We start from the raw sequence: 24054 nt of genomic DNA on the forward strand, positions 1-24054 counted from the left end.
GGGTAGTTCAAAAGATATCGAAGTCTTTAAACTACTAGAGGAACATATGGGCACGGGGGTGGAGGAGACTGCAGTGGGAGCAGGTAAACAAAGTAAAAGGGTACAGGGAAATAGTGTTAGGAATGATGACAAAGCTAAATTAGACAGCGAGTTAAGACCTAAACTCGGTAAAGGGAGGACTCAGAACACGACTAACCAAAATGTCTATTACGTGAACAGTAGAAATTTGAGAAACAAAATGGATGATATTAGGGCCTTGGTATGTACCGAAAATATCGATATAATAGCATTCACTGAAACATGGATCAACCTAGACTCACGTGAGTTACCTGTCAAATACCAAATTGCGGATTACAAATTGTTCCATACCGATAGGCTGTCCAGGAAAGGAGGCGGAATAGCAATATATGCCAGGGATAATCTGAAGTGTGAAATAAATAAGGAAATAAAAACTGAGCGGAATACAGAAACAATTTGGATAGAATTTATCGATGGTAGGGAAAAATTAATCATAGGAGTAATATATAGACCTCCCAATCTTGATAGAGTTAATGAGCGACTTATCTGGGATGAAATGCGCAGGGCTTCCATACACAACAAAGTCTGTATAGTAGGCGATTTTAACCTTGGCCAAATAGATTGGACTGACCTTAAGGGTAACTCAGTATCAGAGGATTTCCTCGAAACGATCCAGGAATGTTTCCTAAGTCAACATATAACCGAACCCACCCGGGGTAATAATATACTCGATTAGTTCTGTCGAACAGAGAAAACCTCATTAGCAATGTCGAGGTAGGGAACGAACTTGCAAACAGCGATCACAAAGAAATTAGATTCCAGTTACATTTTCAGGTCAGACGTAAGGAAAATTCCATTAAAGTCCCAGATTTCAGAAGGGCAAACTTTGATAGTTTAAAGAGGCAGCTGAGAGAGGGGGTGTTGCGCTTGGGCGTGAGCCTGACAGATGACACCGACCTGATAACGAGATCTGAGATTGCCGAGTTCCACGACAATTTAAATAACGAGTTACTTAATGCACAAAGGCAGAACATACCATACAAAAAACTCAGATCAAACAACAGTGACCCTAAATGGATAAATAATTATTTAAAGAACATTATTGGCCAAAGGAAGGCTATAGGTAGAAGGATAAATCGTGGCGAAATTTACCTCCGGGAGTATTATAAGGTAATGGCCGGTAGGGTTAGGACCGAAATAAGAAAAGCAACTGAAATGAACTGAAGATAACAAGGGAGGCGAAGGCAAACCCCAAAGGATTCTACCAAATGTATCAAACTAAAACACGAGATAAGATTGGACCAATAAGTTCAGATACCGGCGAGCTAACTGATAACGACGGAGAAATGAGCAATAATCTGAATAAATATTTTTCAACAGTTTTCACCACCAAAAATTTAAACATGATACCCGAGGCACCGACTCTATTCAGAGATAGTGAAGAAAACAAATTAATGATGATACTTGGTAACTTGTTCCATTCATCCACTACTCTGTTTCCAAACCAGTGTTTACCTATTTCACGCCGAAATCTAAATTTGTCTAATTTAAAACCATTGTTACGAGTTCGCTCATGGTTGGATAGTTTGAGTACCTTTGTAATGTCCCCTTTGTTTAACACCTGACTTCCATTTATACACCTCTATCATGTCGCCCCTCACTCTATGTCTCACGAGGGAGTGCAAATTAAGATGCTATAACCTGTCTCTGTACCGAAGGTTCCTAATGCCCGGGATTAGTCTTGTCATTCTCCTCTGGATTCTTTCCAAGGAATCTATATTCATTCTGTAATACGGTGACCAGAACTGAACTGCGTAATCCAGGTGAGGTCTCACAAGCGCTAGATATAATTTGAAGATGTTCTCTCTAGTCTTGTAACTAACACTCCTCTGTATGAACCCAAGTACTTTATTAGCCTTGTTACGAGCAAAAACATATTGTTTACTTGGCTTAAGATTCCTACTTATCATTACTCCTAAATCTCTCTCGCAGTCGGATTCCACAATGGCATCGTTGTTCATCTAGTAACTGGTTTCCCTGTTTACATCCCCTCTACTGAGTACTTTACATTTGTCCACATTGAATTTCATCTGCCATTTTTCAGACCATTCGAAAATTTTTTTTTAGATCTTCCTGTAGTTTTGCAGAGTCCTCGTCAGATTTAATTACCCGTCCTATTTCAGTGTCATCAGCAAATTTACTTATGATGCTGTCTATGCCGATATCTATGTCGTTTATGAATACAATAAATAATAATGGTCCAAGTACTGAGCCTTGGGGAACTCCACTAGTTACTAGTCACTACTATGTCGCTTAATTTGTTTTTTCACTATCTCTGAATAGAGTCAGTGCCTCGGGTATCATGTTTAAATTTTCGGTGGTGAAAACTTTTGAAAAATATTTATTCAGATTATTGCTCATTTCTCCATCGTTGTCAGTTCGCTCGCCGGTATCTGAAAGTGTTGGTCCAATCTTATCTCGTGTTTTAGTTTGATACATTTGGTAGAATCCTTTGGGGTTTGTCTTAGCCTCTCTTGCTATCTTCAGTTCATTATTTCTCTTTGCTTTTCTTATCACGGTCTTAACCCTACCGGCCAATACTCTATAATACTCCCGGAAGTAAATTTCGCCACGATTTATCCTTCTACCTATAGCCTTCCTTTGGCCAATAATGTTCTTTAAATAATTATTTATCCATTTAGGGTCACTGTTGTTTGATCTGAGTTTTTTGTATGGTATGTTCTGCCTTTGTGCATTAAGTAACTCGTTATTTAAATTGTCGTGGAACTCGGCAATCTCAGATCTCGTTATCAGGTCGGTGTCATCTGTCAGGCTCACGCCCAAGCGCAACACCCCCTCTCTCAGCTGCCTCTTTAAACTATCAAAGTTTGCCCTTCTGAAATTTGGGACTTTAATGGAGTTTTCCTTACGTCTAACCTGAAAATCTAACTGGAATCTAATTTCTTGGTGATCGCTGTTTGCAAGTTCGTTCCCTACCTCGACATTGCTAATGAGGTTTTCTCTCTTCGACAGAACTAAATCGAGTATATTATTACCCCGGGTGGGTTCGGTTATATGTTGACTTAGGAAACAGTCCTGGATCGTTTCGAGGAAATCCTCTGATACTGAGTTACCCTTAAGGTCAGTCCAATCTATTTGGCCAAGGTTAAAATCGCCTACTATACAGACTTTGTTGTGTATGGAAGCCCTGCGCATTTCATTCCAGATAAGTCGCTCATCAACTCTATCAAGATTGGGAGGTCTATATATTACTCCTATGATTAATTTTTCCCTACCGGCGCATGGACAAGCTGTCCAGACCTGACCCAAGGAGAGGTCACGGTCTCATTGACCCAGAGTTCTCGCCGCCACGCGATTAGCTTAACCCGGCAACATGACTGTATTACGCAAGAAGCTACCCTCCAGCTAGTACACCTGTCACCTGACCAGACACCCAGATTTGTGACGCCATCTTCCGGCTCACGCCAATATAAAGGCCCTGCAGCTCCCTCTCAGGGACAGTCGCATTTGGATTATTAATGTAATAGGGAAGGAGCCGACAGCTCCTCCCCAGAGGAAGACTTCCCTCCCCAGCACCGCGTCTCCAGCTAGCAGAGTCTCCCACAGGAGACATAGTTCATCACTCCCTTCAACAGTACCTGCTGGGCCTCCCTCAGGTCACACGTGAGTCTTCGTCAGAGCGATCCAAGGGTGAGTTACTTACGATGGGAAGTGTTTCCATTTCATGTTTGTGTCCGAGAGTCAAGTGTCTAGTAAAGTAAATATAATGATATATTAATGTGTCTGTCATTCAGTTAATTAATAAATAGTTGTATTGAAAGTGGTGTTTAGAAAGATTCTCCCTACGAATATAATATACAGTTAAATAACTAATCGGCCACGCTACCAAACTTCCTCACTTTATATTCCTACAAGTAATAACGTCTTACTATTATTTCTACTATAAGATACCCCTCATTACACAGCCATCAACTGTAAACTATAATTTGTATGTTTAATTCATGTTCCTTCTCCTTTTAGTAATGAACGCTTTTGATAAACGATCTACCCACCGCAAGTCTTTGTATGTAATAAGTCATTTCTACCCAATGTATATTTTCAGCCTTCGGGCTACTGAACTTTTTCAATAAACCGTTAATTATTATTATTATTACACACACACACAAAACTAGTCACAACCACTTGTCTCAGATTTGCTGAGTTTAATAAGGTGATAAGTTAATTAAAGTACTAGATTTAGGGTACATTCCATCCATGTTTCCGCTCAATAAACTTTAATATAGAAATATATTTAAGGTAAAAATAAAGTGTCCACGTCACACACCCGCAGTGACACTTACGACAGCTACTTCTTCCCCTGGGTAGCAACATACTTATACAATATCACATTTAGCAGTAAATGGTAACTTAAGTTACGGTTCAGAAACTAAAATTTTAGTTTTAGTAAAAATAACCTTGACCTTTGACCCAGTGATGCCAAAATTGATAGTAGCCTTTTCCTTCCCATGACTGAGGTACCATCATAATTCCATACATTTTAGTAAATCAAAACTCAAATTTTGCTATGGAAATCAAAATGTCTGAAACAAACAAACAAGTAAACAAAACAGTATAATCAAAACTTCTATTTCATAAGGGACGTAAAAAAGTGATTACAGGCTCCATAACTTCATGTGTAGTGTTTCTTGTCCAAGTACGATGCGCGTCTAACAGGAAACACAAAGAAAATAGATTCTAATTAGAATTTAAGGGCAGTCGCAAGGAAAATTCCATTAAAGTCTCAGATTTCAGAGGGGCAAACTTTGATAGTTTGAAAAGGCAGCTGAAAGAAGGGGTATCATGTTTGGGGGTGAACTACATGACCTCGCGTGAGGTGACCTCACACAGTGTACCCACAGACAGCGACCTCACTTTACCTGGAGACCTAACAATGATAACCTCACAAAATATGATGGTTGAGGATGACCTGATCACGAGATCTGAGGTTGACGAGTTCCACAACAATTTAAATAATGGGTTACTTAATGCACAAAGGCAGAACACGCCATAAAAAAAACTTAGACCAAACAAAAATGACCCTAAATGGATAAATAATGATTTAAATAATATTATTGGACAAAGGAAGGCTATAGGTAGAAGAATAAATCGTGGTGAAGTTTACCTCCGAGATTATTATAAGGTATTGGTCAGTAGGGTTAAGACCGAGATAAGAAAAGCAAAGAGGAATATTGTACTGAAGGTAGCAAGGGAAGCGAAGTCAAACCTCAAGGGATTTTTCCAAATGTATCAAACTAAAACACGATAAAAGATTGGACCAATACAGTCAGATACCGGCGAGCTAACTGATATCGACGGAGGAATGAGCAATAATCTGAATATATATTTTTCAAAAGTTTTCTCAAAAGTTTTCACCACCGAAAATTTAAACATGATACCCGAGGCACCGACTATATACAGATGTAGTGAAGAAAATAGATTAAGCAAATAGACAAACTAAAGCCTAATACGTCACCAGGTTCCGATGGGATATTTGCCAGATTATTAAAGGAATGTAAGGAAGAGTTTAGTACGCCCTTAGCAAAGTTGTTTAGCCTGTCCTTAAAAACGGGTGGAGTACCAGAATCCTAGAGGATAGCGAATGTAATACCGATTTTCAATAAGGGAGATAGATCATTATCCTCTAACTACCGCCCAATTAGTCTAACATCAATTGTACGCAAATTACTGGAAGCAATCATTTCAAACTCTATTAGAAATCACCTGGAGAAGCAAAGTTGATGACTGATTCCCAACATGGTTTCACAAGCTGGGCGTTCATGTCTAACTAATCTATTTACATTCTTTTCAGTTGTTTTCGAATCAGTGGACGACGGGCACGACTATGATGTGGTATATCTTGATTTTAGCAAAGCCTTCGACAGAGTCCCCCACGAAAGACTAATAAGAAAAGTGGAGGCTCGTGGCATTAAAGGAGATATTCTAAACTGGATTAGGGCGTGGTTACAGGACAGGAAACAGCGAGTGAGCATTAAAGGCACTAAATCCGATTGGAGCAATGTCACTAGTGGAGTTCCCCAAGGCTCAGTACTTGGACCATTATTATTTATTATATACATAAACGACATAGCTATTGGCATAGACAGCAACTTAAGTAAATTTGCTGATGACACTAAAATAGGGCGTGTAATTAAATCTGACGAGGACTCCGCAAAACTACAGGAAGATCTAAACAAATTTTTCGAATGGTCTGAAAAATGGTAGATGAAATTCAATGTGCACAAATGTAAAGTACTCAGTATAGGAGATGTTAACAGGGAAACCAGATACCAGATGAACAAAGATGTTTTGAGAAATCCGACTGCGAGAAGGAATTAGGAGTAATGATAAGTAGGAATCTTATGCCAAGTAAACAATGTGTATTTGCTCGAAACAAAGCTAATAAAGTACTTGGGTTCATACAAGGAAGTGTTAGTTACAAGATCAGCGAGGTCATCCTAAAACTATATCTTGCGCTTGTGAGATCTCACAAGGATCATGCAGTTCAATTCTGGTCACCGTATTACAGAATGAATAAACTATAGAATCCTTGGAAAGAATCCAGAGGAGAATAACAAGACTAATTCATGGCATTAGGAACCTTGAGTACAGAGACAGGTTAAAGCATCTTAATTTGCACTCCCTCTAGAGACGTAGAGTGAGGAGCGATATAATAGAGGTGTATAAATGGAAGTCAGGGCTGAACAAACGGGACATTACAAAGGTACTCAAACTATCCAACCAGGAGCGAACTCGTAACAATGGTTTTAAATTAAACAAATTTAGATTTAGGCGAGAAATAGGTAAATATTGGTTTGGAAATCGAGTAGTGGATGAGTGGAACAAGTTACTAAATATCATTATTAACTCGAATATGCTGGATAGCTTCAAACATAGGTTGGATGGATATATGGGCAATAGGGGTTGGGTGTAAATGGGAATGCTCAGTATGGGCCAATAGGCCCGTTGCAGTTTCCTGCATTCTTATGTTCTTATGTTCCTCCATTCTTATGTTCTTATGTAAGTCCTGAGATATTGTGTATACTAAATAAAGACGAATGAGCGAACTTACGTAAAAAGAACACAGGAGACTGTTATATACCTTCCATAGTATGTTGCGGGGGTACTAAACAAAGGCAGTGTGACGGAGGGAGGGAGGGGGAAGGAGATGGGCACAGGGTCGGCTCGTCGCCACTTTACCACTTACCATTCAGTTCTTTGTCCCGACCACACCCTTACCCACAATACTCCCTTCAGGTCTTAACTACACAACCTTTGTGTCGAGAACAACGTCCATACTACCCACACTCTCTTAATAGCCTGTGTGATTCTATATTTACAGGATGACTTAAAATTAGTTATCCGAGTTTATAGTTGGGGCAGTGGTGGCTGTAGATTGTAGCGCTGGTTACTCTGCTTGTGTACCGAGGGTCTGGTATTCAATATTCTGTATTCGTACTGCCCCTAAGGGATCCATTTTTAACTTAAACAAATGAAAAGTGTTAACTTGGTCTTTACAAACAATAATCTAACGAAAACTATCAAGTGAGGTTATTAATTATATTCAAGAAAAAATTTAAATTTTATATAAATGCTTAAATGACGAGGATAGAAACTAATAGTATAGTTGTGGACCCTGAGCGCACACATGCTTGTATTCAAATCACAAGGTTCAGGTGCTGCTGCATACACAATGAGGGTCACAATAAACATCTTCAATGTGTTTGAGGCCAGTCACATCTCTTTGTAGGTGTGTGTAGTCCCTATCTCTCCTTTGTCCCTTTGTAGCCCCTACTGCCCCGTCAGACAACAAGGCCACAGACCCACCCAAGAATAAGTTACTTCCTGCACCAGTCATGTGCAACAGTACTACCTATAAAAAAATAGTGACCTTTCGCCCCTACATGTTTATGAACAAAAAAAATTACAAATAAACAGTTAAGTGAAACGTGTTTAGACGTTTACTACCACGAGATTGAACGGCACTGAGAAACTCCCAACACGGAAAGTTTAGGTCAGTAAATGCCGAATACAACATTAAGAATTTGTGAGGAGAGATCTGTTTGTACGATATCACACGCTGACGTTCAGGTGGGTGGAGCCGGGCAGATGACAATAATAAGAACCGAGGCAGATGGCGTGCTAATTACGCTACTTCTTACCCGAAACAAGACCACAACTCACTACCAATGCCAGAGCTCGTCGAAAGTGAAATCTTAGCCATATGTGTGCAACTCACCTCGGAGGACAGGAAAAGTCAGGAAAATATCACATTACCTTGAGTGAGTTGCTCGACTCATAGGCGTTCGCGATGAACCTAGCCACAGGCAAAAAACTTAACAGGCATGGTCTGACCTTCCACCTCGTGCAACCCAACTACCACATCACTCCCCTCAATTGAATCCGTTTTGTCCACCAAGTGCTTCATCCTGACACCATAATGTCTTGGGTAAAAGGAACCAACTTAACTTTATGCTATAAGCTCTAGGGGCTTCTGTTGTTGGCGTCAAACATTCTACCTTCTTGTGACGAGTGTTTTTCTTTGTTTTTTAGAAATGGCAGAAAGGAGGTACACATAGCAGTGTTCCCTCTAAAGGATATCACAAATGAGTCAACTGACAAGTGACTTATATTCAAACTAAGTTTACCCAAGTTCACCATAGATAGGAAAAGTGAAAAAGTGCTACATGAGGCACTACATTAAAAAAAAAATCTACATTAAAAGAGGGTAGGGAGTTGTAAGAGAGAAGGAAATTCACAAATGAAAGAAATGAATGATATAGGCATAGACAACAACACAAGTAAATTTGCTGACGACACTAAAATAGGGCGTGTAATTAAATCTGATTAGGACTCCGCAAAGCTACAGGAAGATTTGAATTTTTTTTCGCATGGTCTGACAAATGTCAGATGAAATTTAATGTGGACAATTGTAAAGTACTAATCAGATGAACAACGTTGATATCTAGAAATCCGACTGTGAGAAAGATTTAGGAGTAATGATAAGTAGGGATCTTAAGCCAAGTAAACAATGTGTATTTGCTTGACACAAGGCTAACGAAGTACTTGGATTCATACAAAGGAGTGTTAGTTACAAAACTAGCGAGGTTATCTTAAAACTGTATCTTGCGCTTGGATTACGCAGTTCAGTTCTAGTCACCGTACTACAGAATGGATATAGAATTCCTAGGAAGAATTCAGAGGAGAATGACAAGACTAATCCCAGGGATTAGGAACCTTGAGTATAGAGACAGTTTAAAGCATCTTAATTTGCACTCCCTCGAGAGACGTAGAGTGAGGGGCGATATGATCGAGGTGTATAAATGGAAGTCAGGGCTAAACAAAGGTGATATAACAAAGGTACTCAAACTATACAAGGAGCGAACTCGTAGCAATGGTTTTAAATTAGACAAGTTTGGATTTTGGCGCGAGATAGGTAAACACTGGTTTGGAAATAGAGTAGTGGATAAATGAAACATGTTACCAAACATCATCATTAACTCGAATATGCTGGGTAGCTTCAAATATAGGCTGGACGGATATATGAGCGATAGGGGTTGGTTGTAAACGGGGCTGCCCAGTATGGGCCAAAAGGCCTGCTGCAGTTTCCTCCATTCTAATGTCCTTATGTTCTTATAATGAAGTCTGACTAAATGGAACTTGATACAACCTAAGATAGATATTATAACGATTAATGACTTTGTGACTGGGACTAAAAGGAGTAGGGATGGTGGGTTGGATTTCAATGGATTACTTATTATAAAAATAACAATATATCCAGCATATGAAGAGATGGATGTGTGACAAGAAAATGCGGTAAGAAGGAAGTGAGGGGCTGGTAGGGGATGGGAAGAATTCCTTTCTATTTTCCTTTCTTTCAAAGTGACAACTAGTACTGTGAGGCGTCATCCCACTTATAATAGAAATATTCCGTGTGTGGTAGACATAGCAAAGGGCAATCATTTGCGTAGTGGTACTGGCCGTACTGTCTTGACGACATAAGAAAATGAAACCAATCTTTGGGATGCATTTTTTTGCATTGTTAGAAATGTGGTGATTCGAAGATAGGTTTTTAGTTACATGAAAAACAAGGATATTGACCTTGGTGGCTAGCATAATAGGGCTGTTACCGAACAAAAGCGGAGGCTGGATAGCTAAGAGTTTGTCTCCAGCAACCTTTGAAACTACCGAACCAGAGCCTTAAGATCTATGTTCAGTACAGTTGTAACATCCATATAATGACTAGGATGATTGCAATGAACATTGGCATCAGAAGAGTAGGATAAACTATTGTATAGGTTAGTGATATCAAGAAATGAATATGTGCCACTGGAAGGAATTGAAAGGTTATCACTAAGAAGTAAAAAGAGACTAGCAGCAAGAATTGAGTATTCGGGAACTACAGTGCTGATGGAAAAGTGGTCTAAGAGTAAGCTGTCTACAAGCGACAAAGGGAAGTAACAACAAAACAAGAAATGGGAGAGCGAAAGTTGGAAAATTGACAAGGGGAGACTGATATAAAACAGTCAAAGCCTTCAGAGATATCAACGGTAACAAAATAAGATTTGCCAATGTTGTCTGGAGAACATGCAGGACTGGAGCTGATGTTCTCCCGGGTGAGAGAGTAATTGTGAGTTTATGACATACTCTAAAACTTTTTTGAGGAGAGACCTTTGAGTCAGTAGTTGAAGAGAGTTGCTGGATCATTTTTTTTTTCGAGTACAGGCAGGACATTAACTAATTTTCTAAGAGAACAGTGTGAGGAGATTGAAAGTGAAAGTGAGTCCCACAGGCTTGAATGCCCGTTACGGACAGTGCGGATACAGCACGCTGTATAATTAGACTTCAGTATGCAAGGAGGCAGCAGTGTCACTAGAGAGAATAGGAATAAATACGTTCAGATACCTTTTTTTTTTTGAGGATGAGAGTTGAAGTATCACCAGGATCTAGGGCTTGTTTGAGTCTAAACCGTAAATAACAGAAACCTCCAGATGGATATATATAAAAAACAACAATGTATTATATGGGCTGAACAGAAACTAGTGAAGATATTAGGTCATATGCACTAGGATATTACCGAAGATAAACTTAAAAGACTGGGTTTATCTTGGGTTGTGGTGACTTACAGGGGCGGGATGAACGAGAGGAGGTATGGTGGGTTTGCTGCCTGGTTCTTTACAAGCCAAGTTAACAGCACTAGACAAGAGGCCAACAATAACTTTGAGTTTTGGAACCAACGCAACACTCGACAATGTTAAGATGGGATTTGAAAGAATCTCAGTACAAAGCTCTCATCCCTTACCCCGTGATCTGCATTGTGCGCCCTTGTTATGCCTAACTCAGGCCAGCAAAGGATCAAACACGCACATCCACTGAACTCAAATGTGTAAAACTGTAATGGCGCTCAGGGTTCCCCCAACACGGCAGACCTCAATAATTGGAATATCCTATGCATGCATAAGCAACACAAATCAGCCAGCACCCGGACACAGACAGAAGGCCATGTTATACAGACAGACCCAACTTCCTAGACACAAAAAGGCACAACGGACACAGTAAACACAGATGGCACAAAGAAAGACATGACACAGACAATCAAAACATGAATTACTACGAGACAACCCCACCTTCCCCGCCACATACGCAGGCCGCCACAAGAGGTCCTATCTGCAGAATTCTTACTTTGGAAAGTTGTACAGAGGCCAGCTAACTCAGCCGCCCGTGACTAGTAACTCTTCCCTCTGGGTTAAAACTTTTTGAAGATGTTAGCCAGGAGGTCTAGTCCTGTACTTAATTTAAATTTATCAATATGTCTCCAAAAGCGTATATTTTGTTTTAATTCTGAAACCCTTCGTCCCAGTTTTCTCGAAAATTATAAATATTTTTAAGTCTATTTTTTGGGGCAATTTTGAATTATTTCAACGTTTTTCTCTTGATTGTTTTTCTGCATGATAAATCTTTCTTGAGGCAATTCAGTTATTGAATATTCCAACAGTTGTTACAAAGATAGATGGTAATAGTATAAATTTTTGTGAGTAGTCTAAGTGGGTTTCTGAGTGACATTTAGCATCAGCCGGTCGGTATCTGTCTGCTAAGTTTTGGAGTGAGATGCGAAACATTTACAGCCAGAGTGTGAGCGAACCGAGGTTTTTGCAGATGAAAGTCATAAGAAAGTGAACAAGGGAACAGACTGAAGTCAACCACCATCATCTCCGAGACCTCCTGTGTATACATTGGGATTAGCGGATATCAAACGCCGTCCACCACCAATGCATCATCTGTAGAGAAGCCACAAGACCTACTAACATCACGAGGAAAGGACCGAGCGTGTTACCTATGGTGTGGCTCATCAGGCCACAGTGGGTGATGGTGGGCTTGATGTACTCTCAGAAGCACAATGTTGGCTGCAGATCAGTTATCACCTGCTGGTCTATTGTCGTCACTTTTAGTCAAATTATGAATTTAACAGTGTAATGACAGTGACCACAACAGAGTTAAGGACTTACTTGCAGTAAAGTCTACAGCAGCTGGACTCTCAGTAATAGACTCGACCGACGGACCTACATACAGTATTTTGTAATTTACAAACGCTTGAATAAATGCGATTTTCTTATTAATAAATTACATGCATGTGTAGTAACTTCAATAATATTTATTTGAAAATACAATAATTATCCACTTCAGCCTCAGATCCTCCTCCCCGCAACATAAAATGTACTGTACCACTTTCACCTTTACTCTCAAACATTAATGGAGGCGGTGCCCACTCTGAGAGCATCACCAAAAAGAAAGTTGTCTGCCAGTTCTTGAAACTTTAGGTCAGTAACTTACTGGGCTTAATTACCACACTGCAGGTAAGCTGTGTTATGCTCCCACAGGGTTATAATGACCCAACTGTGTTTGAGATCTTCACATCGTACAGGAGATCATCACAGAAGCATAGTTGTGGCTGAACTTAAATATGGATCAGCATGAGGTTACCTACAGGCTTAAGTTCAAACACATAAACCTTATCATTTGTTCAAAATACTCACCCGGCGGGTTCTATGCTGGGGGTGAGATGGAGATTTTAATACCAACTACCTGCGAGGAAGCTGATCTTCTATGACTACCTTCACTACTACCTACTGGTGAAATGATAACTGTGCCAGTAGAGGTAGACGAGTGGTTGGCTTAACTCTACACTTGGTTCTACCTCTCTGAATGACTGCGGTGTGATGTATCAGTCTGTCTCTGACTAAAGGCAGTTTATTACCTGACTTTATGTGGAACCAATACGACGCTCCTTCACTGAGTGACCATATGTTAATATGCATTTATTTTACGCTCCTGAGGTTACTCCCTACATCACCAGATACAACTTTTAAAGAGTGTCCTGGGCGTCCTTCTCTGGGAACACCCATATCTACACCACCGCTGCTGACATACAAAAATATCCATCACTGAACACTACTGCATTATATATAAAACTAACCTCTTCATTCTTAAGATTGATGCCACTATTGGCAAGAAGCTCCCAACTTCCAACTCCCAACGAGCGAATAAAGAACGCAATACGCAGTGCAGTATTCCCCTCCCCGGAGCTCCCAGAGAGGCCAACTTGTAAGTGTACAACCGTGTGATGACTCAAGCTAAAGAGGTCATTCAAGAGAGCAAGAGAGTTATGGCGAGGGTCTATCACCTCAATGATGCTTCGTCATCGTCTGACGTCTGCTCCACTGTCAATAGGACCAGAGCCAAATGGGAGATGGCCACCATCCTACAAGGTTAATATGAGAAGGAAATGATTAACGACACCAACAAAACTGCCAAACACAATAGATCTCCAACTTGCCGTTGCTAGCAGCTCCACCAAAACGCGATCTGACGACGGGGATGGCCCAGAGTTTTGTGTGGCAAGAGTACCCCGATTAAACATCTTTAACCCAAAACCAGAAGACGTTACCACAAAAAGTTAATAACAATGGAGTTATGGAACATTTCCAAATCCATGGCGCTTTACTTATGTCATTCTTCTTCTGAAAAAATTAAAGAATAGATGACCTACGAACCTAAGTACGGTGCGCTATTACGTTCACAAATTGTCAATGCAAAGACTTGGATAATTATGAATACATGTACTTTTTGGAGTCCAATGGTTCACGAAACCATTAACAGGGTGGCTCGCCAGGGTGGAAGCACAGTGATGTATATAATTTATTAGCCTCGAGCAAGATATAGATAAACCTTTTGGTTGATTTTTTTTTTACAGTTTTTCTTGATACTGAGAAACGCTACGAAATTTAATAATAAACTAGGAGACTCATGAAACTTTTTGTTTTTAGGTTTACATGGAAATTTGTCGGCTTCCGCCCAAAATTCCATGACTAACGATTGTAAGTAATATACAGTAATTCCGAAAGTTCTGGAATTGGCTCTATTCTTCATAACGATCAAGGATTTCCTACCATTAGCCCCCATTTCTCCACACCTTAAATAAAAATGTTTTTTTACAAACACAACATTATATAACAAGTCACATTTAACCATGGATGACACTCAATGTTCAAATCAAATGTTCCTTACGTTTTCTAGGCCAAATTTTTCAGAAAAGATTGATATGAAAATTGACAATAACAGTTGAATCAGTGGACGTCCCAAACCTTTATAATTGATGAAGCATATTTCAGGTGGCCAGTAATGAAGTGTTAATTAAGTGCCTCTCTGACTGTGACGTGCAGTAGGTGGTGTGTCTTAAAGAGCTTTACTATATTATCCATTTAGAACAGCGGTTCTTAACCGGGGGCATGGCCCTCGGGGACGTGAGTAATGTTCAAGGGGGGCGTGAACCAAAAGCAAAAATAAGGAATGGCCTTAACAGGTGTGTATATGTCCTTATTTGGAATTTTGTGGGGGGGGGAGGGGGGTCTCGCTTCCCACAGATACTTCAAAATGTCGTAAATGGTAACTACGTCAATCAAAATGTAAAATTCCACTAAAAGTGACTGAATTAATGTAGTAATAATGCTTGGAAGAGTACGATAATTTGATGAAGAAACGATAATTTTGAGGCTCCAGTACGATAATTCACATTTGTAAATTTGTCAACACTGACTGCGACGGTTGCTTATGCAGACTCTTTTGAATGATTAAAGTTATTAAAGTAACGAATGAAAAACTAATTTCTCAATTTTCCTATTTAATTCAAGAGAAATTTTTTTAGAATTTTTAGATTTAGAATTTTATATGAAGGAAGGAGGGGGCGTGGAGATGAGGACCAACTGCTATAGGGGGCGCGACCCTAAAAAGGTTAAGAACCACTGATCTAGAATCTAGATGGATAAAATCATCTATATGATGCAACATCAGGGATGTTCCAAACAAAAAATTAATCATCACCAACGCTATCACCATCACCACCACTACCGCCACCATCACCACCATCGTCACTATCACCACCATCGTCACCACCGTCACCAGCATCGCCACTACCGCCACCATTACACCACCACCGTCACCACTGCTACCACCACTATCATCGCCACCACCGCCACCATCACCACTATCATCGCCACCATCATCGCCACCATCATCGCCACCACCACCGTCACCATCATCACCACCGCCACCGTTACCTCTGCCATCATCATTATCACCCCCACCATTACCACCATCATCTCCACTACCGCCACCACCATCACCGCCACCATCATTCCATGCCTACAGCAAGCGTATCTAACTGTCCAGAGGAAGGACACGAACCATCCATCAAAGAGCATCAGAGCGGACTACCAATAATTACAGTCGAGGGGAGGCAGGTATGTGGCCATCACCTACAGCTGAATGTAGGGGTGTTGATATTATCACAAGAGTACATCAGTGGTCATACAAAGACATCCAAAAGCCCTCTCCACCTATACTCCACCTCCTATTTTGTCCTCTGCTCGGTTTGGCATTATAACTAATAGTCTTCTGTAATTGAAGGACAGTTATATTCCAGGCGGTGTAGATGAGCTTCTGCTTCCCGACAGCATTTATCTGACACAAGTTTCATCTTTATCGATGTGTCCTGGTGAATATGAGAACCAGAGGTAAAGAAAGACCCTGACCATGCAACACACTGGCTGGACCAAAGAGCACCAGTGAACACCACATCTACGCACTAAGACAACCTGAATCATATAACGAGTTTAGATAGTATAATTTACTAGACACCCAAGGTCTGACATTTTCACTTTAATATTAAACCTACACTGTTTGTAAGTAACTTTAATAGCACCTGGTTTGACCTGTAAACGTTCTTTAAGTACCTGTTCCATCCCCCCCCCCCCTTTCATGGTCCTTGGGTGTTTAACATACAGTACAGTATAAGCAATCTTCCCACTGAGGACGTAATTCTATAGCTCTCATCCTCCGTTTCCTCTATTATAACACTAATGGTAAAATGAAAAAATTACTGACTTCAAAATAACGCAACTCTACCTACACCCTAGTTTATACCAAGAGTATAAACGACGAAAGCTAAGGTGCTCCGTTGTTTCCCTTTTCCCCCGTGTGATTTTATCAAGATTTATCTTATCCACGTTTTCATTGTGGAGCTACAATGACGAGCCTCCGGGAGGGTGGCGTCCTACCGTTGCCTAGCGGATGAGCCGCCCGGAAGGCGGCGATTCTGCTAGTGTGTATATATATATATATATATATATATATATATATATATATATATATATATATATATATATATATATATATATATATATTTATATATATATATATATGATGGATGGTGTTATATGTAGTGATGATGGATGATGTTATATGTAGTGATGATGGGTGGTGTTATGTAGTGATGATTAAACAATAAAATAATAACAGTTTAATGCTAATAAAATATACTTTGCTGTACCGTTGTAGTGAAAAACATGGTGGAACGCACATACACCGTTAATGAACTATTGATGGAAGAAGAAGTTTTGGGGACTGAACAGTGAGACAATGTGGAGCCTCCCGGAGGGTGACGTCCTACCGTGGCCTGACTGATTTTGGATTGCCTTCCCCAAACCGAGAAGAACCAGTAGTTGCAAACAGGGAGTTGCTCAGAGAGACAGACTACTCAGTTGAAGTTCTGGTGAATTTTCTTGAAGAAAATGAGCCTCACCTGGTGCCTGATCAAGAAAATGCTTAAGAACAGATCTTGCAAGCGATACAAGCGGAGCAGGGAGGTATGATCTTTCTCGATGCACCTGGCGGGACAGGAAAACATTCCTGCTCAACCTTCTGTTGGCCAAAGTACGTCATCAGGGGAAAATTGCTCTTGCTGTGTCATCCTCAGGCATTGCTGCAACACTACTAGAAGGAGGACGTACTGCACACTCAACTTTTAAACTGCCTCTCAACCTCGCTCACAATGAGAACCCAGTGTGCAACATCAAAAAAGGATCAGCAAAGGCAAAACTCTTAGAAAAATGCAGCCTCATAGTCTGGGATGAATGCACTATGTCTCACAAGTTGGCGTTTGAAGCATTGGACAGGACCTTGCAAGACATAGGAGAAAATGACCATCTCATGGGTGGCATTACAATGGTCATTGCTGGAGACTTTCGCCAGACCCTACCTGACATTCCTCGAAGCACTCCGACTGATGAACTGAATGCGTACCTCAAGGCATCATACCTTTGGAGAAGTGTTCCGACACTCACCCTATCCACAAACATGAGAGTACATCTACAAGGAGATCAGGATGCTGGACGGTTTGCAAACCTTCTTCTACAGATTGGGAATGGAACTTTCCCTGTTGATTCAGAAGGACAATAATCATTCCTTAAGGATGTGGAAATGTTGTAAAGTCCTCAACTGAGCTCACTAACATGGTCTACCCAAACATTATCCACCACTACAAGGATTACAAGTGGCTGCGTGAACGTGCAATTCTGGCACCAAAGAATGAAACAGTGGCTGAAATCAACATGACTGTACTCAGACAGCTTCCAGGCAGTGAGACCTCATTCAAATCTGTTGATACAGTAATCGACCAGGACCAAGCAGTCCAGTGCCCTGCAGAATTCCTTAATTCTTTGGAGCCCACTGGAATGCCTCCTCACCACCTCACTCTCAAGATTGGAACTCCTATAATGCTCTTAAGAAATCTTGAACCACCAATCCTCTGCAATGGCACAAGACTGGTGGTGAAGAACGTGATGCCACATGTACTGGAAGCTACAATACTGACAGGAAAAGCTAAAGGAGAGGACGTTTTTATACCAAGGATACCTCTCATCACCACTGACCTGCCATTTGAGTTCAAGCGACTTCAGTTCCCGGTTAAAATGAGCTTTGCCATGACCATCTACAAAAGCCAGGGACAGTCCCTAAAGATGGTTGGCCTAAACCTGGTGTTTCCTTGCTTCTCTCATGGACAGTTCTATGTTGGATGCTCCCGAGTGGGAACTGGCAAAAATCTGTACATACTGGCTGCTAATGGCAAAACCAAAAATGTGGTCTACCTTATTGCACTACATTGAGACAATGTGGAGCCTCCCGGAGGGTGGCGTCCTACCGTGGCCAAGCGAAAGAGCGATTCCGCTATGTATATATATATATATATATATATATATATATATATATATATATATATATATATATATATATATATATATATATATATATATTTGAGAATAGCTATATATTACAATGTTGAGAGAATACTTATTCAAAAGGATCTACTATATATATATATACATGAGGTGAGTTAGAGCAGCACCCGTTATACCAGTTCACACTCGTCATCCCTCCCAACCTTTACTTTACCTAAATTAATTAATGTGAATACACTTGAATACCAACGACGTGACTGACACATTGAATAATGCAGATTAAATCCTGCACGTGTTGATAATATCTGCGGTTATGTCAAAAACCTTGTATGATACGATTTTAATGGGTGTGTCTTACTTAAGGAAATTTTTTACTTGACTGATAAACGTAAGTAACTTTGATAATGGATCAAATATACCACTTGAGTTTCGGCATCAGAAGCACACCAGGTGGCGCTATTATACCAGCCACGCATGATAACAATACCAAGTGTTGTCCTCCCTCACCACTTAGCTAACCCCTCAGGGACCCACTTAGCTAACCCCACAGTGTCCCTGACCCGTCACCACCTGCAACAGTGTCCTTGTGTGGCAGGTGGTGACAGGTCAAGAACACTGTGTGGCAGGTGGTGACGGGTCAAGAACAGTGTGTGGCAGGTGGTGACGGGTCAAGAACACTGTGTGGCAGGTGGTGACGGGTCAAGAACACTGTGTGGCAGGTGGTGACGGGTCAAGAACAGTGTGTGGCAGGTGGTGACGGGTCAAGAACAGTGTGTGGCAGGTGGTGACGGGGCAAGAACAGTGTGTAGCAGCAGAACAGTGTGTGGCAGGTGGTGAGGGTGAAAGTGTGTGGCAGGTGACGGGTCAAGAACAGTGTGGCAGGTGGTGACAGACAGTGTGTGTGACAGGTCCAAGAACAGTGTGTGGCAGGTGGTGACAGGTCAAGAACAGTGTGTGGCAGGTGGTGACAGGTCCAAGAACAGTGACGGGTCCAAGTGTGCCAGAGTGGTGACAGGTCAAGAACAGTGTGTGGCAGGTGTGGTCAAGAACAGTGTGTAGCAGGTGGTGACAGGTCAAGAACAGTGTGTGGCAGGTGGTGACGGGTCAAGAACAGTGTGTGGGAGGTGACAGGTCAGAACACTGTGTGGCAGGTGGTGACAGGGTCCAAGAACACTGTATGGCAGGTGGTGACGGGTCAAGAACTGTGGCAGGAGGTGACAGGTCAGAACACTGTGTGGCAGGCGGTGACAGGTCAAAACAGTGTGGCACAGAACAGTGTGTGGCAGCAGTGGTGACAGGTCAGAACAGTGTGCAGGCGGTGACAGGTCCAAGAACAGTGTGTGGCAGGAGGTGACGGGTCAAGAACACTGTGTGGCAGGTGGTGACAGGTCAAGAACAGTGTGTGGCAGGTGGTGACAGGTCAAGAAAGCATGTGGCAGGCGGTGACAGGTCAAGAACAATGTGTGGCAGGCGGTGACAGGTCAAGAACAGTGTGTGGCAGCGGTGACAGGCGGTGACAGGTCAGAAGTGTGTGTGGCAGGCGGAACAATGTGTGGCAGGCGGGTCAAGAACAATTGACAAAGGCGGTGACGGGTCAAGAACAGTGTGGCTGGTGGTGACAGGTCAGAACAGTGTGTAGCAGGTGTGACGGGTCAAGAACAGTGTGGTGGCAGGTGGTGACGGTCAAGAACAGTGTGTGGCAGGCGGTGACGGGTCCAAGAACAGTGTGTGGCAGGCGGTGACAGGTCAAGAAGGTGTGGCCTGTGTGGCAGGTGGTGTCAAGAACAGTGTGTGGCAGGCAGGTGACAGGTCAAGAACAGTGTGTGGCAGGCGGTGAACAGGTGTCCTCTTAGTGTGGCTTTCAAGAACTGTTCAAAGAACAGTGTGTGGCAGGCGGTGACGGGTCAAGAACAGTGTGTTTACTCTCACCTCCCTTTTCCTCTTTTTGTTATAGTTTACCCAAGCCATCGTCCTTAAAGGGTTCAACCACTGTCCTCAGAGAATTAAACCATAGTCGTCTAAAGGTTAAAAGATTTACCAGATATATTTACCATCATTGAATTATATTTTTTGTATTTTGCCACGGACAGCAGCGAGTTTATTGTGCACCCCATACTCATCCCGTGAGCGGCAACGCAAAAAGAACCCAATCAAAATATCCTCGATAACAATGAGGATAAACAATCACTAAAAGATGAAGACCCCATTTGATTTCACCTGATGATTAAACACCCTAACGCTGTCTGGATGGTTGAGTTAGGTTAGATTAGATTAGGCAATGTTAGGTTAGGTTAACGTCAAGGTGGCTTATCTTAAGGTGTATAAATTGGGGGCTTACCTGTAGGTCATCCTTTTATTTATATATCTAATGCTTTGGGTCACTCTTGCTGGGGGCTTGGACACTACACAGTAGGGAGTGACAGTTTTGCAAAAGTTTTCAAAATCTAATTGCTTGGGTTGGATTATTTGTCTATCGGCCACGCTAATTCCGAATATGTTTGAGTTTTTTACATCATTGCATTAGAAGGTTTGTGGATACTTTTGGGTTTGGCATGAAAAACGCGAAAAAACTGTAAATAATAAAGGGACTGGCAATGTGGCACAACCTGTTAAAATCAAGTTATTGAATTGGATTATTCGACTACTGTGTACACTGGTTCATAATATGCTATTGTTTTACAACTCAATGCGCTACAAATTATGCCGATATTTTTGCTGCAAGTCACCACATACGTCTCTCCACTTTCTTCCAGTTAGTCACTTTAGACTTGTCCCCTTCAGTTATGATGTTGTCTGCAGCTCTGATGGTGTTTGCGATGTGAGCCACTGCATCATTGGATACCTTGAACCTGTCAGCAGTTTCTCCGATCCTGTCCTCGGCTTCTATCTCCCTTTTCCTTTTCTCTGATCTTGCTCTCCTGTCGACCATAGCCTTGAACTCATTGTCATTGACATCCTTATAATCACTATCTTCTTCCTGAGCACTGTCATCCACTGCCGACACTTTACACGACATCCTCTCCATCTCCTCCTTACTCTTTGACCTCATCTTCTCAGTTTTCCTCTCTTCCTCAGCCCTTTTCTTTGCCCTCTTCGCTTCCTTCTCCCTCTCTTCTTTCAGCTTGGCAGTCACAATTTTGTCAACGCCATCAATGCAGCCCTCCCTTCCCGGTTTCCTCTGGGCTGCCAGGAAGCTTTTCTCTCGTTCGTGCACTTTGCTGTCGTCTGCCACATCAAACAACTTCTCAGCTATATCCTCGAACCTCATCTTCAGCTTCCCGTTCTTCGTTTTCTTCCTTTTCTGTTTCTGTCCATTTCCCTTCATCATCATCGTCTCCCTCCGCATCCTCCACAGGTCGTGGACTCTCATTTTCACCCTGATTTCAGAGATAGTGGGGACAGTGGCCTTCCTATACACATCCAGTACCTTCTCAGTCACCTTGTTGGTGGCATCCATATAATCAAAAGCATTTGTTCTTCTCCTTAACCTCTCGTTTTCTGCTTCATAAGCCAGGGCACTTCCAACTTCCTTGTTCAGAGGCAACTTGTTAGATGGCAGAGGCATCCGAACCCCGAACACCTTATCGTTACCCTGGCGCAGCTGAGTGTTGCTAATCTTAGGACGACCCATCTTGGTGGCGGCCCTTTGAACTAACTGCAAAACAACACAGAAAAACAACTTTCAGCACTTCAATATCACCACCTATTGAACAATATTTTATTCAAAAGTACGGACTGAGATTTTGTCCTTAACTGTCCAAGTCAAGCTACTTGGGCTGAATTCGTTGATCAGTCCTGGGACGAATATTACCAACGGCGTGAATAGATTCCGTGGAATAAATTCAGGGCATTCCCGTCCAGGGAGCCTCAACAAACTCTGTAAATATTGCCATTGGCCTGCCATTGGCACATATACGGAGTTTGGTAATGTTCCATGAGCGGGAATGTCCTGAATTCATTCCACGGAATCTATCCACGCCGTTGGTAATATTGGGCCCTGGTTTTCGAAATATACGTATGTGGTGACTTGCAGCAAAAATATCGACATAATTTGTAGCGCATTGAGTTGTAAAACAATAGCATATTATGAACCAGTGTACACAGTAGTCGAATAATCCAATTCAATAACTTGATTTTAACAGGTTGTGCCACATTGCCAGTCCCTTTATTATTTACAGTTTTTTCGCGTTTTTCATGCCAAACCCAAAAGTATCCACAAACCTTCTAATGCAATGATGTAAAAAACTCAAACATATTCGGAATTAGCGTGGCCGATAGACAAATAATCCAACCCAAGCAATTAGATTTTGAAAACTTTTGCCAAACTGTCACTCCCTACTACACAGCTTCCCCCGTATACTAGTCAAGGTCAAGCAAACGGGGAGTTCTAGTTGGATTTATTGACAAGGTTACAAGTGATCCTTTCTCGATGCCGGTCAGGGTACAATTGCCCTGGCTGGCAGGCAACTGACGCCACCACACCTCGGCTAACAATGCGGACCACGGGTCCGAACAACCATGGGGGCAGTTCAACAATTGACAAACAAATAACAAAAATAATCCTCCATACATTTCGGAATGTAATTACACAATACAATATGAACATAAGAGTATAATACATAATACTCTCACATAATGGTGATGCCAGCCGTCGTCACAGGACTCGACTGACCAAACTTTCAAACATCACATTTGAATTCTGTGGTTTTGTCGGAGTGGCTTCACATGTATGACTGCCTTAGGTGCTGTGTTCTAGTGGACTGCCAGAGGATAGAGCCTGTCTTGTGAGCCAGTGTCATGGGTAAGGGGGTCAGTGACATGTGTAAAGGGGTCAGTCATGGGTAAGGGGGACAAGTTCAAAGTAAGGGCGTCATTCATGGGTAATGGGGTCAGTGTCATGGGTAAGGAAATCCGTGTCATGGGAAAGGAAATCCGCGTCATGGGTAAAGAAATCCGTGTCATGGGTAAGGAGGTAAGTGTCATGGGTAAGGAGGTAAGTGTCATGGGTAAGGAGGTCAGTGTCATGGGTAAGGAGGTCAATGCCATGGGTAAGGGGATCATTCATGGGTAAGGGGGTCAGTCATAGGTAAGGGAATTAGTCATGGGTCAGGGAATCAGTCTTGGGTAAGAGAATCAGTCATGGGTAAGGGGGTCAGTCATGGGTAAGGGGGTCAGTCATGGGTAAGGTCAGTGCCATGGGTAAGGTAGTCAGTGTCATGGGTAAGGTAGTCAGTGTCGTGGGTAAGGAGGTCAGTGTCATGGGTAAGGAGGTCAGTGTTATGGGTAAGGAGGTCAGTGTTATGGGTAAGAGGATCAGTCATGGGTAAAGAGGTCAGTGCCATGAGAAGGGGTAAGAGTCTAGGTAAAGGGAATCACATTGGACACAGTGCCACAAAAGACAGGTGAG

The sequence above is a fragment of the Homarus americanus genome, unplaced genomic scaffold, assembly GCF_018991925.1.
Source record: "Homarus americanus isolate GMGI-L3 unplaced genomic scaffold, GMGI_Hamer_2.0 scaffold31037, whole genome shotgun sequence".
Classification (NCBI taxonomy): Eukaryota; Metazoa; Arthropoda; class Malacostraca; order Decapoda; family Nephropidae; genus Homarus; species Homarus americanus.